Raw genomic sequence first — 19061 nt, 5'->3', positions numbered from 1 at the left:
TGTTTTCTCTGGTGGGAAGGGAAATACAGCACATTTAGGAAGACTAAAAAGTTTTCTTCAGTTTATCCTTATTTTACTTACATTTTTCAAAGTTGGGTTTTTTTGTTGCCTTTTTTTTTTAATGGTTGTCAACATCCTCATCAATGTGTATTTTGTAGAGTGCTGTGTAGATTCAGAGTATTATAAGATGATTTTAAATCAAGACTGGACATGAGCTATAAAGTCCAAAGTAAAACAGTAAGGTGTTTTCAGTCTCAGGGTTTGTTTTAGCCTGTTACATGAAGAGAAGCCAAAAGTTACATGCGACTGTGAGCTCACCACTTACGAAGAATAAATTCTATCAGTGTTCTCATTTGACTGCAGTACTGCCCTTTAAATACAAACAAATTCATGAAAGTTCATGCTCTTAATTCTGAAGTCTATTTACTGGTATTCATAACATAGTGAGCATGAAAAGTGTAATTATACTCTAACTGAAACTACCTCAGTCTTACAAAACCTTTCCCACAGATTCTAACTTCTACCAGTTTATTTTTGACCTCAATTTGAATCATCCTTGATTAATATTTGCAAAATCAACCAGTGTTCTGTCCACTTTTATTTTAGCAAATATTTTTGCATTGTGGGACCTGACCCCTCAGGGAAAATGGAAAGACTCCCTGCACCTCTGTTGGCGCAGGATGGGATCATAGGGGCTAATACGGAAAAGACTTTTTTTCCATCACCTTTCATCCATTTTATATCTGAAGCAAGTCATGAGTCCTCAAGATGCATTTCCTCTTTATTTTCTAATATTTCTAGAGAAGCTTGATCTCATCTACTCCTCTCTTTCTGTTGAGGTGTAACATGAAGATAGATACAGTATTGAGAAGCACTGTGAGGGAGGGGAAGTCTCAAAACCAACAACAAACTCCAAAACAACAACAACAAAAAAGCTGTCATTTGCTTTTCTGTTTTTCTCATGCAGAAATCTCAATTAGCATAGGTCACGGTGTGAACAAGTATGTGATGCTGCAGTTCCCTTTGCCGTGTGATGGTATATGTGATACAATAGCTATTTCCTGGTTTTGTAAGTATTGATATATTACATAAAAAGGTTTGTGGTTCTTTCCATAAAATAATAACATTAAACCCTTGCATCTTAATATATTACCTTGAAAACTAAAAGAGTCAACAGTTATTTTAGGAGGCTATCCAAAGGTTAACCAGATAAATCTAAAATTATGGTCGTAAATAATCCAAACAATGACCAGCTGTAGAAACATATGGTGCTTCTGGAAGGGCCCAAACCATTTGCAACCTTAATTCAATGTAAACCTCCTGTTTGGAGTTCTGCAGTTGAGGTCTTTTGTGTCTGCCTTTCGATGCGTTGTTTCTTCAAAGGTGAGATTTGTGTCACAATGTGTGAAGCTTCTTTAACCAGAAACAATGCTAAGCCCAGCATGCATGACTCACAGAAGAATCTGGATAGTTCTTGTGAAATCAGAGGGGCGGTTTATGGAACTGCAGTTACACAAATTGCAACCAAAAATAACAAGCCTAGTTAGCCTTAATTTCTACTGCTGTTTGCTTACCACTTGTAGCACCAGTCAGTACCTGTTAATGAAATTGAATTGTCTTAGTTGAATTTGCTATTACAGACAGGTGAAAACAATACATTTTGATGCCCACTTTTGATTTCTCCCTATTTGTTTCTAGTGCAGCTTCAATTACTTCGGTTACCGGATTTGTCAGAATCAGATGCTTTGTGCTTGAAAGGTACCAAGTTCCTGAGCTGAGTGTTCTGAAACAGTCACCTGAGTGAAACAACTTAAACAACACAACTGTGCAGGGGTTGGTTTCTTTGGCAGCATACAGGTTACCTGAATGATGATGAAGTCAATAAAGGAGTGTGCAGACCAGGCAGTGCTTTTGTCCTCCCAGTGCATAGGCTATAACTCCCAGTTATAGGGCCTTTTTATTGCCAGTTCCTGTTAGGAAAACAAAAAAAAAGTGGATGTAGGCTTAATGCTAGGATGTGTTCACTGTGCAAGTTCTTGCCAAAACCCATCTTTATGGAACAAAAAAAATGATTGCGTCATAATAATTTGAAAGAATTATGTGAAATAAGTGCAGGATATGCTCACTCCATGTAATTTATTAGTTCCTGTGCTTCATCAATCTTCAGTCTCTTCTGCAACAGTTTATTTTTTACTTTCATGGTACTGAAGCCTGCCATTCCAAAAGGAGGTAAAGTTATCCAAAGTGGGAAAAAATGTCTGAGAATTTATGAACTAGATACATGGAGACTTCAAGTATCACAAAAAGGTTAAATCGAGAGAAATGGTGCAATAATTACAACTCTGGGGCAGCATAAGGTAGGAATTAAAACACTTCATACTCTTTCAAAAATATATTAGAACAAAAATTTAAGACTCAGTTGCTTACTCTTGCTCTAAAATTGTTGATTATGGTTGTCTTTGATCTCATTCAAGAGCCAATAATCAGCTGTATTTATTTACTTGATTGGCTTGTACCCATTCAGGATATTTATGACCGCTGATAAAAGATGCAAGTCACTGGGTGGAGATATTTCAGACAGAACAATGCCTAATGAGTCACTGAAAATTAGGGAAAATTTTTTCTTGTAACCCCTTATAGAGTCAAGGTAACATAGCAACATTTGCAGTTCCAAAGACTAGATCATGTTTAATTCATGTAGCTATGGACTTTTGGGACCATCTTTTGAATAAGTTGAAAGTAAATACCTTTGAGGACAAAGAAGTTAATATGTTTTACAGAATATGAGCAGGGGGAGGAGCAGAGAAAGAGAGAGTGAAAGAAAGCATATGTGAAGGGAATAAATCTGTCTAGACCCCTAGAGTACTCCAGAGGAGATAAGTTTTAAAAGCTCGCATAAGAACAGCTTCCAAATATTTGTGTAAAAGGCCTCTGTCACTAAGGCATTGGAAGTTTAAAACAATACTAAATAAAAATACCTTCACAATATTTTAAAGAAGGAGGAACTGAGCTGCAGGGGCAGATTTCCCTTGCCCTTCAAGAAGGTTATACCAATACAGAGCCATAGATGTGAGAGAAAGCACTTCATGTTTGCATTGAGATGAGTGGGAGATGCCAGTAGCCCCCAGCCCGTGCCTGGCTCTGATCCCCTGGGAGGCAGCTGAGAGTGTCAGAAATAGCACCCAGTATTGTGAACATGGAAATCAGTGTTCCCCTCAAAACCTGGGCTGCTGAGCAACGTTTCTGTTAGCCCCCACATGCTTATCAGCTTATATCAGCCAAGTATTTATCCATTGCTTCTGTAGTTCTTGTCACTTTTATCACTGTTCATTATTATCTTTTTATGAGTTAGTGATGCAGAAATACATTCCAGCATACAGCATGCAATACTTGCTGTCCCTTTGAAGAAACATCTCCAGATGGAAACTGTACTTCTCTGGTGGCTGTGTTTACAGTGATTTCCTCTGAGAATTGAAAGAGGTGGATTTTCTTTACAAGAATTATTAACTCCCAAACACTTCAGGGCAAAATGGCAAAATATGATTACTGTGTCTTACTGCACATCTCAGAGCTTAATGAGCCATTTGGTGTTCTGAGGATGAGTAATTTATGTTGGAGGAGTGACTTTGCTGAGGTCTTTCTAAACTGATGTGTGCTTTCCTAGACAGTATGCTATTACTAAGTTCACTTTAGAGCCTTTCCCAGTAGTGCTTTGTCTTGAATTGTGCTCCTGTGCACTACTGTAATATAAATATTTCCTAACCACATAGTGGTAAGGCAGAATGATTCAGAGCACTGGTGGCATCCTGAGGCAGGCCCAGGCACTTCAGGATTTTCTGTGGCTGCATCCTGGGAGTTGGTCCTGAGAGAGCACATGGCCCAGTTTGCCCAAGGTGCCTTAAGAGTCTGCTCATTCTCCTGTGCTTTGGGGTTCTCTTCTTCTGAGTGAGTACTAAGCACAGTTGATCCAGAGAAGTGAATTTTAGGTACTTTCCTTTTGCAAAGTTACTTATATATAGATTTGTTTACGCATAAATTTAAACCCATATATATTTATAAAACCATATTAATGTAAAAATGTAGAAATACAGATTTATATCTGTTTTTCCAATGGCCAAAGGAAGAAGAAATAATGGAAGAAGCACAAAAATGTCAAAGAATTATGAAAGATCGGTTTCTGGTTTGCCAAAGGTCGACTTTATCTTGATGACAGTGAAGATTTTGCAGTAGCAGAAATCAGGCTTTTGTTTCATTGAATGACTTCAAAGATTTTAAATAGCATGTTTTCTGAGATACCCTTCCAACACCAAGGTAAGCCCAACAAACAAGCCAGTGAGTAGAGTGTTAGCATTTCTGTGCAGGAAGAGAACTAACTGTGTGCTACTTTCAGCCTTGTCTTTCCATTAGCCACTGTCTAAGCAGGAGCAGCTTAGAGATTTTTCAGTATTGGCACATCGCTCCTGCATCTCTGTAGCTGTTGGTATTACTGAAAGTATTTAATTGTTCCTGCTACTTCCACACAAGATGTGTAAATGACTGTTCTTTTCATTAAAATGGAAAAAAATGCACAAAAATAAAGCATGGTCAGTTTCTGCCAAGTAGGATGGCTTAAAATATGTTAGGCAGGCCTGCTTGCAAGAAATTATTTCAACTTTAATTCAAACTAGTTTCAGTGATGTTTTTCACAAAGAGTTGTGTCAGTGTTCTCACAATTTTATATGTCAATCCTATTTTTTGACTGACAATAACCTTAGGGCTATTTCAAAGGTATTTTGATTTCTCTTCCTGCTTATAAATATTTCTATCACCCAAATAAGGACTGCACAATGGAACAGAGGTGTCAAGTTAGCATGAGCATTTACAGATTCAAACAGTACAGCTATCCCACTATTATCTTTGCTTAAGAAAAAAAAGAAAGCAACTACGTCCCAATAGACCAGAAAAGAATATTCTAGAGTTGCTTCATTATTTCAATGGAATTGCAGTGAAATTAGTAAGTTCAGCCTAATCATGACAGAGTTAGAACAAAAGTCACACCTCTTGCATGTCTGCTAGTGTCATATTTGCAGCTGAAACAATGACTGCATGAGATGATTTTTGAATTCCACGACAGCTGTGCTTACTGATTCAGCACTACATTTTAAGTTTACAAATCCAGTGTCAGAAATCAATGGCATAATGTTCTTACAGTAATCTAGGGAAAAGTCTTTTCTAAACCTAATGTACATCGTATTTATTCCTGAAATCTCATCAGCTAATCCCTTAGAAATAAATTGTTGTGCTATAAATGTCATGTATTTTCCTGTCTATGTTTTCAGTTCTAGTGAATGTTTCTTTTTCTTCTACCTCTCTGGAGCCAAATAATAAGCATTAATCTTCCAGGAAGATGGAAGACTCCTATGCAGAGTTCATAATGAAAAGTATGCAAGCATGTATTACACACCTTCAGCTGAGTACACGTTGCATTTTAAGCTGTTTTTCAATAGACTTACGTTGAGGAGTCAGTCTGCTAGAGAAAGTCCAGTAGTGTATATGATGTTTGTAAGCAACTGTAAACCATCCAGAATTAATCTGGCATGGATTTTATTTGTATAGTTCAATGGAGTTTGGATTTGCTTATGTAAGATTTGACAGAAAACCCCAATTAAAAAGATATATCGTATTCATTGCACTGCTCCTGAGAAGAGAATGGGTAAGCATTAACTCTAGAATTATTTTAACCCAAATCACTAACAGTATTATATATGTGCATAAGGTTTCTATTGCAAAACCCACTTATTTTTTGTGCTGAAGATGGCTGCAATCTATTTTTTCACAAGTGCCACTACATCTCAGTCACCTCTTTATTGCCTGGATCAGTCTGGGGCAATTAAAATTGCTCAACTCAGAGATGGAACAGGTTTACAGGTACCTATGCTTCCACAGAAGTTACCTGAAGGTATTTTGAAAAATATATATGTTCATACACATGGTCATTTAAACCTTCCTGGTTTTGGACTCTGCAAGGAAATTCACAGCAGTCCTCAGGGATGATACTATTTGCACACCTTGTCCCTCAACGTCCAAGCATGAACTGGCCCTCCTTGCTGGCCTTTTGGTAGTCCAAGCTCTCACCCTAGATGTTAAGCTATCGTGGCTCTCAGGAAGGCAGGACCTACCACAACATATCAGATGATTTTTCCATCAAGGCTAGGATTTTTTTTTCACTTGCAAGTAATAAATATTCAATGTTTCCAACAAAAGTAGAATATCCCATTGGACTAATATGGGGTAGAAATACCAGGCTGATGCTACCTGGTCTGTCTACCTTTCTAAGCATGCTAAACTCTGTGTTTACAGGCAATTGGACTATTCAATTGTTTTGAAAATCAGTTACACAGCCCATGTACTCCACATGGGAACAATCTCACTGAGATTTTCTCACAAATGGCAAAGAAGTTCTACCATTCCCTTTGTCACCAATCAACTGCAGAAGAAAATTCAGATTCAGTGCTAAAAGCTTATTCCTTGATTAACGGTCATGCCAATCCATAAGTTTGGTTTGGTTACATCTCTAAATAGAAAAGTTCATGAAACAACTAGTACCCCTCTGAAGAATCATCAGTGCAATAACTGCGTTGAATAACAGTGCTTCACAGAGATGCTTCATTGTCTACCATCAGCATTGAGACCCTGCCTTTAAAAGTGACTTTGCATCACTGATACAAACCCCTTCAGGAACCAATGGGAACTGAAAATTTAGTGCAAGAAATTTTACTATTCATTGTTTGACAGTAAAAGGGCACTTGGCTTTAATATTTTCCTAATGGCTTAACTTGCCAGTTGTAGTTTATTAGAAAATTAAACTACCCAGAACGTGATTGCCAAAATTAACTGACTATGAGATCACTCATTTTTGAAAGAGAGAAATGAAACTCTGCTTGCAGTAGAAGTTCAGACAATTAAAATGTGAATTCCAGATATGACCACAACATTAGCATCGCTTCTTCATGCAAGCTTAGAAGCCTATCTTTTAAAATAAGTTATGTATTCAACAGAGGAGTCAGTTCTGAACCTTGCTCCATTTTTAAATTCCTATCAGGCAGCTCAGAAGCCTGAATGCTCTCATTTCAGATTTGGCCAAAAATAATGAAAATACAACAGATAACATAAAGCTTAGTTGTATATCTGAGTATAAAATGGCCTCATATAAAATGAGGTCAGCTTGGCTTATGTTATACTCAGAGCGTAAGTGAACACACTGAACTATTTTAGTTGTTCTTTTTGCATGCAGTTCTTTATATATATTACGAAAGGCATTTATGATATATATTGTCATTTCAAGTATTCTTGCCAAGCAGTTTCTCAGTCTTTTAATAAATTTAGAGGAACTACAAAACAGTTCAGCACGTTTAATAAACATACTTTATATGGAAATAACTTTTTGGATAGTAGCAAGATACAGTTTATCTTAGAAAGTTCTGCTTTAGCTTTGCAAAAGCAAGCTAATCATAATCTGATTTAAGACCTTATGCTAATCATAATTTGAATGCAAATGCAAGCAGAAATTATCTGCACTGATAGTCCCTTACTGCACTTTAAAGACTTCAGATAAATCTGGAATGCACTCAGAGACAATGTTTTAGTGAGAACTGAGAATACATATATAAAAAAAAATAATCTAAGTTTGTTAGAGTGATGGGCTAAAAAGTGTACTGTGCTGCCATGGGACACAGAGTACGATATGATTTAGGCAAGTGAAATATGGCACACAGTGCAGTAAGGGAAGAAGAAGTACACTCACTTCTGCTCTCAGCTTGTAAGAGCTCTGTTGTGCATGCTTTGATGAAAAGAAATGAGCCTATTTGCCACAGAATTTCATGGAAATAAAATTCACCCAGTTTGCAGTTGGTGAGATAGCTCAGCTACAACACAAGAAGGCCTGACAGAGAGAGCAGCAGTGGCAAGGTCTCACATAGTGCTGGTGTCTTCTCCTCAAAGCCCCGTGCAGCATGCTTGTGCAGGGAATGATTTCCTGGCGCTGCTGCTCCTAAAGCAAGATTAAAGCTCTTACTGACTGCTGTGACCCCCTGAGCTGCCTCCTTCTAGGGAGCAAAAGGCAGCAGATAAAGCAAAGCTGCATATTCCAGGTTGATTGTTGCTAGGAAAAGATCAGAGAAGATGGAAGCAACAAAACCCCATAACTCTCCTTTATCAATAAATGCAATAATTACTTGTTGTTTACTTGATGGGCCAAAACATACTGGGCACTGTACCTTCGATTTTCCACATTCTTATGTCTTCTTTTAAGCTGCTGCAATTTGTCTCGAAGTGTCATGCTCAAGTTTTAGTGTATGCTTTGCCTCCTGCTTCATTGCATTTCCAAGGCTTGATTAAGCAGGTTATAATACCTTAGAAGATGTCTACTGACTGCTACATTACTGAATGCCTCAGCATCTTGCTTTCTTATATACTCATGCTTTCACATTTCTAGTACTTATTTTCTAGCCCCCTGCAAAAACATTAAGTTCTATTTTCTTTATCAGTCTTCCTCCCATCCCTTCTCCGCCAGACCTTTTGTGAAAATTCATTTACAATAGGGTATTCCTCCAGGCTTAGCTGTACTTCTTTGTGAGCTTGATAAAAGGGAAGTGAGGGCTTTATGGTACGCAGAACTGCAAAATATTCTGCTGTGTGACTTTCATACGCGTTAATTAATCAATGCTCTTGGTTAAAAATTAAGCAAAATCTAGAACACACTACTTCTAGAATATATTACTAGAATATACTTATCCTACTGCAAGCAGGAAATTGCCTTTCTCAATTTTTACAAAGAGCTCCCACCAGATGTCCCCCTTTCCCCACCGAAGTGATGAGAAAAGGCTATTTAACTGGCAATTTAAACCCCTCTGTAGTAATTCAGTTCTTCATTACGCTATGTATGCTGTAAAATTAGTTACCATACTTGCACTTTGACACAAAGAGTAGCTGCTTTTATGCATGATGCAGTAATAGCCTCAGCCTGTAAGAAGAGTACATAATCTCAAAGTGTGCTTTACATCTAAAGAGCTTGCGCCAGGCAGAGCAGACACCTCCTTGCTTGTCTCACAGTGCATGGGAAAAGACTGGATTTTTCAGGTGCCTGTTTTCCAGCACTCACAACTACATGAAAACTCACCGGGATTGATGTGAGTTACTTATTTTTAGGGAAGTGAAAGAAAGACGAAGGATACATTTAAGTCTTTTGGCCTACTCATTAGGAAGTTTTGATTTCTGCACAGAGAAGTGCAAAAAGTGGGCTAAGCTCATGCATCTTTACATAGTTTTAAAAAGCTGAATAAGAAATAAACCTCAGGGGCAGAACTATCACCTTTGATACTTCACAAGAGTGCTACTTGGAATATTTATTCTGATTTATCATTCATCATCACCAGTTAAGCAAAGGGCATGTCTTAGCATTTACTGTAGCACTGAATATGACAAGCTAGTTGCTATTCCCACCTATCCCTTTGCTAGCATAAAGTGTGCTTTCTGATCCTTAAAGAAAAGGGGATCATTAAGGGAACAATGAAGAAATGAAATTGAGGACAGAGAGGTACAAAGTTTGACACAACAAAGCCAAAATACTTCAGAGAGACTTCAAGAAGAAATAACACACAACTGAAATGGGCATTGCCATGAGGGGAGAATTTTTGAAGGGCCTTTTTATTAACATGCTGGCACATATGTCACTAGCCATTAGGGTGCAAAAATGAGCCTGAAAGGTTTTGGTTACTCTTCTCAGCCAGGTTTAACTTCACCCATGGATGCCACAATCAAAATCACTCTTTCAGATACAGCCATCTTTCTTTCTCTGCATACACCTGTTTCCACTCATTTTGACAGTTTAGAACTTAATGTGGAAAGGGCAGCAGGGCCTGACCATCAGATCATGCTTACATTCCACAGAATCCGAGACAAACAGGAGAAATGAGTCCATGACATCTATTTCATAACGCACGCAGAGTAATGGGATATTTCTGGTGCTTGAGTTCTAGACGCTGACAATTAAATGTGAACTTTTATAAGAAGAAGTGTTCCTATTTGTTATCTTGCCAACCAAACTGTGAGGCAAGATGCAGTGAATTTATTCTTCTGGCACTGCTTGTCACAATGTTGGCCAAACCCACAACCTCAGTATCACATGGGGTAAATTGGTTTAAGGGAATTGAGAGCCCATGGTGAACCTAGCCAGTTTTTAGACTGGTTGAGAATAGAATAGTATGTGCAAGCCACATGGATTAACCCATTTTTCCTATTTTCCTACAAGCTGTAACCTCTGTGTTGCAGGTGGGAGCAGCACTGTAAATATGTACTCTCCCTCCCCTCACCCCCCAAAAGGTCTGGGAGCATGAAGACAGTGAAGTATATTTCCTTCCTCTGTATCCCAGCTGCTTATGTATATAGCAGAATATTTCTTTCATCTCACCTTGTGTCACGTTTACGCTGTCCTTGTACATCCCTTAACACAGAGGAGGTCTCTATCTGATAAACACATTGAATGGTTCAAGTAATAGTAATAACAAACAGTGGAGACAGCTTGACTGACATAATATATTTACAGACTCAAGGTGTAAGGAGCAATCTTGCAGGGTGCTTATCTGCCAAATCAATGGCCAACAGTACTGGGCATAGGTAGTATTTTACTGGCTTAACCTCCTGGTTCCCTTCTCACTTACTTCATGCAGAATTCTGTCATGTAAAATCTGACTAAACTCAAAAGCCTATGTGAGGAATAAAAAGGGGAAATCCGGTTCATAAAAGGATTTTCTTCAGCTACTAAAAATAAATAAATTCCCAAACCTCCACTGAAATTAAAATGGACATTTCAAGTATTCTAAGACATGATATAGATAGATAGATATTCTAAGATAGAGCTACCCAGTTGTAGCTCTAATGATTATGATATGAGCTTATGATTTGTATAAAAATGGCAAAATTACTGTGAATGTCCTGCTGGATTTTGCAATGAGGAAAAAAAGGAATTTTTGTGCTTTCTGGGTTAAGGATAAACATAACTGATTTATGATTAACATGAAGGTCTAGGCTTATCTTCCAAATATATTGTACTTCACAGAGAAACAAGGATAAAGGAATTTTTCCCATTTCTATTGTAACAGGCTATTTGCAAGGCAGAGCAGCTAAGAGCAATACTGGTGAAAGCTCCTACTAGATGAAGACTTGACATCGTTCATGCTGGATTCAAGTCCATCTGTTGTACGGCAGGAGAAAGATGAATGGGAGGTCGAAAGTCTAAAGAATAACATAAACAAGGTTTTTAAAGGACATACTTATAAAGTAACACAAGAGAAAACAGGTCCATATCTTTCTGTCAGTTCACCACAAATTAATTAAGCAACACTGATGAGTAAGCATTTCTTATAAACTAATAGGAGTCAGAGGTTAGTAGTCCAAGTTTGTTCCCTGGACCATCAGTTCTTGCCAACTTTATATGCCACTGAAGTTCCTTTGACCAAGTCTGTCATTGTAGTTTAGGTGTTAAAAAATAAAAGGGTGAAAATTTGGGAAAGCTATATCAATCATAGGGAAATAGTTATTCCTAAAGGGATGTAGGTCTGATGCTGAGAACATCAAGATCCACCAATTCCCACCAATTCCCTCTGGAACTCTGTTCCTCAGCAGCTGACAGAGACTTTGGCAAGTCTCATTGAATCACACCCTCAGTTTCATGCCTTTGGTAGCCCAACTCAGACAATAACAGAGAAGCTGATTACATCTTCGGGTGTTTCAGGCATCCTCAGCCATCATGAATACAAATGGCAATCAAATCACAGCCGTGGGTCAAATTTGACACTCTGCACTCAAGCCCAGAAACTCTTGTTTTACATTCTCCGGAGAGGTCTCTTGGAAGGCCACACAAAACTGGACTGCTTCAGAGAAAGTAAGAACAACCTTCTGGAAACCTGGCGAGTGCTCTCATTAAACCGGAGGGTTTACATTTTAAGCATCTCTTTTGAGTACTAAATAATTCTGCAGCATCCTACCTTGTTCAGCAGCAAAGACAACTCCTTGCAATTGGAAGATGGATGAAAAAATGTGTGAATCCACTGTTAGAGAAGGATAAATATGATTCCAGCCATCCCATGTGACAGGATGAAAACAGCATTTAGTTGTCATCTTTGTGTACATCCGATCCCTTACTCTCTCCAAATGTTAGACATGTCATCTGTGTCAGGGGAGCCACACTATGTCTATATGGCTGGCTGAAGTGCCAGTCAGGCTGCAGAGCTCCCTGGCATTCACAATCTGTGTTCAGGAGTCTCTAAATACTAGGCACTAGTTTAACCCTGATTAAACTGCTGTCTGACTCTCACTGGCATTGATGACAGCACTGGCTACAGCTCATTTCTCCAAGACTTCCTCTGAAGCTTCCTTGCTCCCTGCCCATCCCGGGGGTAATTCCTGGCAGTGTATAGAAGGTAGCAATTTCACTAGGTTGTTTTAAACACTAGTCCTTATATCTAAAATCTCTGTTAGCTTTGCTAAATCACATGGCACTCAGGTCCTGGGTGCTTTCTAAATGGCTATCAATGGACTCTGCACTTAAAGGGCAAATGTGAAAAGAGCAAACCGAACACATATATCATATACCTTTTAGGGCTGAGACATTAAAAAACAGAAGCCTAATCTTTGGAATTTTTCAGTATAAATAACTGAGCCTGTATATTCAACTCCTGGAAAAGTCTTCCACACTCTTACATGGAATCTTCTCTAGTAGTGTTTTGAGGAAAAAAAAAAATCCTCATCTTTCCACACTATCATTTTCACTGTTTTCAATTTATCAAAAGCAAATGTAGCCTATTAAGAAAAGTTATCCCAGTGTATTGTTCTGTTTTAAAACACAAGGAGAAATACAAGACAAGAGAGAACATTCTGTTTCCTTGAAAAATTAATTCTTTGATACAATTCATCTTGTCCACAGTTATTTCTTTTATTAAGAATGGCTTTCCTAACTTGTCCAGTTTGATATAAAAACATCAAGGTGGTAGCCACAAAATAGCACAGAGAGGGTAGCAGCCTGCTCTGTCTGTTCCTTATCTCCAGAAGAATTGAAATTATGGCCACTGAATCAGGGTCGAAAGCTGTGTTTAATGCACTCTACTGAACGTTGATCTCTGTATATTTTTCAGATGTCACTAGACAATGCATGCACAGTGTTTTAAGAGTGCAAAGTATGGTTTGAAAAGTTACGGTATTTATTAAGTGCTAAGACCTTCTCTAAGCTAGTGTACAGTGAAATGGAGAAACTCTTTCTCTAGAAGAGTTGTTGTACGTGTATTCAATTTTAAGAGCAGACACACTAAAATATATCGGATTATTTAAACATTTCTAGTTAACGCTGTTGCCCTACAGAATAACAGGAAAGGAGACATTATAAACTTCAAGCTCTTACTGAGCCAGGCAACTCTGTGTATTCTGCAGTTTACAGCCTCTCTCTGTATTGATTAATAAGATACATAGCCCTTAACCTACGTTCTTACTTAAGCCAAACTCCATGGCATTTTGCTTGAATAAACACTGCAAGGTTGCATACCAAACAAAGAGAACACTGGTCCTACTACTGCAAGAGAGCCTTGCTGACCATCAGTGGTGTAACTCAGCCAGGTACAGCTGAGTCCTTCTGTACATGCAGAAAAATTCCAAAACGCTTCTGAAAATAAACCCATTTTTTCTTTTGCAGATGTCAGGGAATTTTCTGAGCAAAGAAGATGCGTTCCTTCAGTTGGTGCCTCAATACAAGGGATATGACCATAGCTGCTCAAAACACTACTAACAGCCAACTTCAAATAAGCATGGAGAGAGACAAGGGAGCTGGCTTTTGTGGCTGCCTCCCACATCACATAGTCAAGTGTGATGAGTGACAGATAGCTGTATTCACAGCTGAAGTGAGCTTCACATGATATGATTTCTGTGATACTGAATATTTCATTATGGTGTATGCATTTATCAGCAAAACTTGGTAGAAAGAGGATAAAACCACTTAAAATGTAAAAATGGAATTTCTCAGATTTGTGTTTCCCTTCTACTTTTGTGGCTAATGTAAGCTAAACAGTAATTTTATGGTTTTCAGCCTAATAAATGCATTGACATGCAAAGCCTGCATAAGATTGTCATGGTTTAACCCCAGCTGGCAACTAAGCCCCATACAGCCCCTTGTTCACTTCCCCCTGCTGGGATGGGGGAGAGAATCGGAAGGGTAAAAATGAGAAAACCTGTGGGTTGAGATGAAGACAGTTTAATAGGTAAAATGAAACAAGGAATTTATTACCCACTTCCCATTGGCAGGCAGGTGTTCAGCCATCTCCAGGAAAGCAGGGCTCCATCACCCGTAACGGTTACTTGAGGAAACAAATGCCATCATGCTGCATGCCCACCCCTTGCTCCTTCTTCCACCAGCTTTTATTGCTGAGTATGCTGTTGTATGGTATGGAATGTCCCTTTGGTCAGTTGGGGTCAGCTGTCCCGCTTGTGTCCCCTCCTAGCTTCTTGGGCACCCCCAGCCTACTTGCTGCTAGGGTGGTGTGAGAGCTGGAAAATGCTTTGACTCTGCGTAAGCACTGCTCAGCAGTAATGAAAACATCCCTGAATTATCAACACTGTTTCCAGCACAAATCCCAAACACAGCCCATACCAGCTACTAGGAAGAAAATTAACTTTAGCCCAGCCAAAACCAGCACAAAGATGAATGTGTTACATGTTCTCATATGTAGCAGGGTGAATATTCTTTAAAGCTACTGGTACATAGTCTATGATTTTGCTTTGAGGAAGAAAATGTGAAGTAGCAAGAGAAATAAGGGATGGCTTTAGGCTTGTAATAATCAGTAAATTCTAACACCAGTGGATGTTTGCTTTTCTACTCATACTCCTGAAAAAACTCTTTGTTATTCAAAATATTTTGCCATGGTTTAACACAAATAAGAGATGCATTACTCACTGCTCTTTTTCTTTTTTTAAGGAAATTCCAATTATTCCCTTAATATTGGAAAGTGTGACCAGGAATCTGAGGAAGGACTGGTGCCCAGGAACTGAATTAGACTTCTTTTCTCTCTATGCCTTTAGGGAAATCTCTACTTTCCCTATGCATAAAAGCCTACGTATCTGCAAATTTTAATTAGATGGAGTACAACACCTTCAGGATTGTAAGTGCCAAGAATTATTATAATCTATGACCTTCAGCTAATGAAGGAGTGCCCCGCTTTTACATAAAGCATGTCAGGTATTAGATCATGAACCTGTTTAAGGGCTCTATTCTGACACAAGCTGTGCATGACCTAGTATACTGGTAAATCCTTGCTTACACACATATGCAACACCGTTGAAGTTTGTCAGGTTACAGTGATTGTCAATGCTGTAATGTTTATATTCATGCGATAAATACATGCAAGTCAATGTTGTAATGTTTATATTCAGCTTTTGCAAAATCAAAGCCCTTTGTGAGAAGCCCTGTGACAGATTTCAAAGTAAAGCAGCATGATAACCTTTAATTTAACACATCTCAAATTGCTAGATCAAATGCAGATTCGGACATGTTGGAAGAAAAGCTCTGCACTGCTGCTGATAGCTAAAAGAATCTAAATAATGTGCTCTGATATGGCCTTGGGACCTTTTACAATTTCCATGGAGAGTAACTAATTTTTCTTTATTTCTGTCACTTTTTCATAGTTAAAAGATTTTTTTTTTTCCTTCTCCCCTAAAGCTCATAATGCGGCCAAGAAGCTGTTGGGAACAGTTAAATCAGTGTATAAATCCCCATGGAAAAGAGTCCACCACACATTTTGCATATCTCAGGGGTTCAAGGACAGTGGGCAGGAATCTGATCTGTGTTACAATAATTTAAAACTGGACTAATTTCAGTGAACTCACTGGCATTCCTCCAGATGTCAGTCAGAATAACAGAGAGCAGAGTGTGGCTCAGGAAGTGAAAAATAAAACAGAAGACCTGTGTCTTTCACCATTGATGCTGTAACTTGTGACAGAAACCTTCTCCGAAGCAGCGATGTGCTGGTGTTCCAACCATGCTGAATTCATTTACTTTGGCAGTTTCTTGATTGTTCCACTGTCTATTTATTTGAAATGGAAACCAAGTCATGTTGCCTGCTCCTTCTCCCGGCGTATGATTACACAATACATCTTCCATTTTTTCCAATCAATCACTTCCCAGTGCTATTTTCTCATTGTGTACCACAGTTCTTGGCTTTTGGAGATGTTTCCATCTGAACATGAGTGTAAAGTTAAAACTTAAAAATAAGAGAAAGTGTCTATGCATTTGCAATGTGTGAAGAATGTCTGCGTTGTTCCATGCATTTGCTCGGTCATTTACTGACAGCTGATTTGGAACATATGCTTCTCAGACACTGTGTGCTTCTCAGTTTTGGGTGTTAGAGCCAGAGATTTTAGTGTCAGATAAGCACAAGTTGTTTCTCAGAAAGAGTCCTGTCATTGTTATAGATATCTCCTAGTTGGCTAGGTACAACCACTGTAATGTGACTGCTCAATATCAGAGACAGATGAACCCAAATTTGGTATTCTCTGGATTCTATTCAAATTGTTCTGAGGTCAAATAAAGTAAAAACTAAAATAAGGTAGATAAGAGACAAGTCGCATCTAATGAGTTATACACCACGCGTTAAACTGCATTTCAAAAGGAAAGGAAATGCAGTAGAAGGATGTTTCAATTTTTAAAATGGTAATTTAATCCAATTAAAATATTTTTTCTGTCTTCTAAGTTCAGCGCTCCCACATCTTGGTTAAGAGAGCATCCTTAGACAAGTTATCTTACGCTTATTATATAGATGTAGAAACTCAGGTATGTACATTAAAAAAACCCAGCTAAAGCCTAAGATCAACAAGCAGGCCAGTGAAAGAGCAAGGAATGATGTTTAAGAGACAGGAATAAACAGAATAAAGGACATATCTGAAACCAATAAAGGCCTCAGATAGTGAAACAGTGTGTTGCAGGTGGCCACCGTCTTCACCCAGATGCTGACAAAGTTTCCTTCCCTGTTGAGGCATAGTTATGCATGCCAGCATCTAATGAAGGGCACAGATCCTGTCAGCAACTGATTTACCTTGGGCAAGTGCTTCATCCATCTATAGGAAAGCTGCAGTAAAACTACCTCATTGATCAAGTAATCACTCAGGTAAAGCGCTTCTGCCACCAGGAGTCTGTCACTGCCAAAGGGTTGGGATTTCCTCATATTCCAATAAATCTTACTTCTCTGTCTCTTAGATGACTGGTGTTTCTCCCCACTGGCCCTGATGACTTTTTGGTCCTTTCATGACACAGTACCTGCTAGTATCCCTTCCCTGTCACACTCGCCTTTTGCCTCTGTTGTCTGGACTCCTCCTACTGACTCAAGGCACTGTTACTGTCTTCTCTTTCTTGTCCCATTTCATTCAGTAACAAGGAGCCTGACCCTATGGCCAGCACCATTTGTTTGCTCTCCACAGCTTACTTAGTCCCCCTGTTCCTCCACTCGTTTTACTGACAGAGAACGGATGCTTTAAGGAGGGAGCACTGCATGATTTCAGAGCTCTTGGGAACTGCCACTGTATGGAGGCACTGTTCAATGCCTCAGACAATGGCGATGGAGGCTTCCTGCAACATTGACCTCTGTGTATAGTGGCCACAACCACTTCTGGCTGCAAAGTCACCAAATCTTTGTTAAGTGCTGCAGTCACAAATTACTGAAGAGCTGATTTTGCTAATGCTGGGCCCACGTCCACCATCCACCTCTTTGACAGCTACAGTTGCACATGTACACATACGCCGGCCATGGGTGTAAAAGGCACCTCAGGCAGAAGAAGTGAGATCATCTTCCTGGAGGATAGTACAAATCCTACAGATGTGAATGGAGCATCCTGGCAGACACCCGACACATGCATGGGGCTCATCAGGCTTAGAAGTGCAAGGTCTGCACTTTTGTTGCCCAACATCCTGAAAACGAAGGGGCAGAGCCTGGCCAAACATAACTTAGGACAGTATTGTTGCAATGGTAAAAGTGACGTTATCACACTTCCCAGAGGAGCTAGTTCTATTGTCTTCAATGCAGTGTTAAACCAGGTGAGCGAGCCAAATGAATAAAGTGAGAACTTTAAAGGGAAAAGCAACAAAACAAGAGGAGGAATTGTTTTAAAATATGTTTGTGATTAATCCCTTTCTCTGCTGTTTTGGGGGAAGACTGCCACAGCTGCAGGGTATGTACATCTCAACCCACTGATGTGCTTAACTGAAAGTGAAAAAGCAAGGGGCGAAACCTCCACTGGACTGGCATTTAAATTACACCTTATTAAACAGAAAGGTGACATGCAGAGCATATGAGTTGGGACTTGTTTTTTTCAGCATCTGAACACCCATTTGTAAAACTGGTTCTCTCGTTATTGTGTCAAAATGAGAGATTCCCAGCAGGGTGGTTGACAGGTTAGACAAAGAGTCCTGCTCAGCAATAAAATAGTTATGCAGGTGTTCTCCAGTTTTCCCTCCAGCATTTGCACAGAGCATATGAACTGTGCTCAGGCCTGATACACTCTTGCCCTATCTGGGATTTGATAATTTTTGCTCTGGAAGTGGAGAAGAAATGTTTGGACTAGCACTAGAATAGGTGAAAAAAGGTAAGAGGGTCAATAATATTTTGCTTCTCAGGAGGGATGGTGACATATTCAGTGTATCCATTTGTTGCAGTAAGTGCTGGTAATGTTTTCTGCATTAAGTACTGACTTCAGAGATTCAGTCTATTAGAAAGATCATAATTTTTCCTGAGAAATTTATGTCCAACATGTGCCACAGGTACAGGCCAGAACTAAACTAGGGATAGCATGGAGACCATCTACAGAGAAAGCTGTTCCCTTCTTTTATGTCCTACTCCTACTTGTTAAACGTTGCTTCTGGCCCTATTTTCTTACACAGAATGACAAGCCACAACTAGTGCAGACAAGAATTTGGCTTACTTAAGGCATATTGATGTTAAAGTTGCAGGCTGTGTCAGATGGGCTTTGGGAATAACCATTTCTGGGGATAAGCA

Source organism: Pezoporus wallicus, unplaced genomic scaffold, assembly GCF_028554395.1.
Source record: "Pezoporus wallicus isolate ANWC-B61680 ecotype Strahan unplaced genomic scaffold, APGP_CSIRO_Pwel_v1 contig_2439, whole genome shotgun sequence".
Lineage (NCBI taxonomy): Eukaryota > Metazoa > Chordata > Aves > Psittaciformes > Psittacidae > Pezoporus > Pezoporus wallicus.
The sequence above is the reverse complement of the archived record's forward strand: the minus strand, read 5'-3'. Positions refer to the sequence as shown.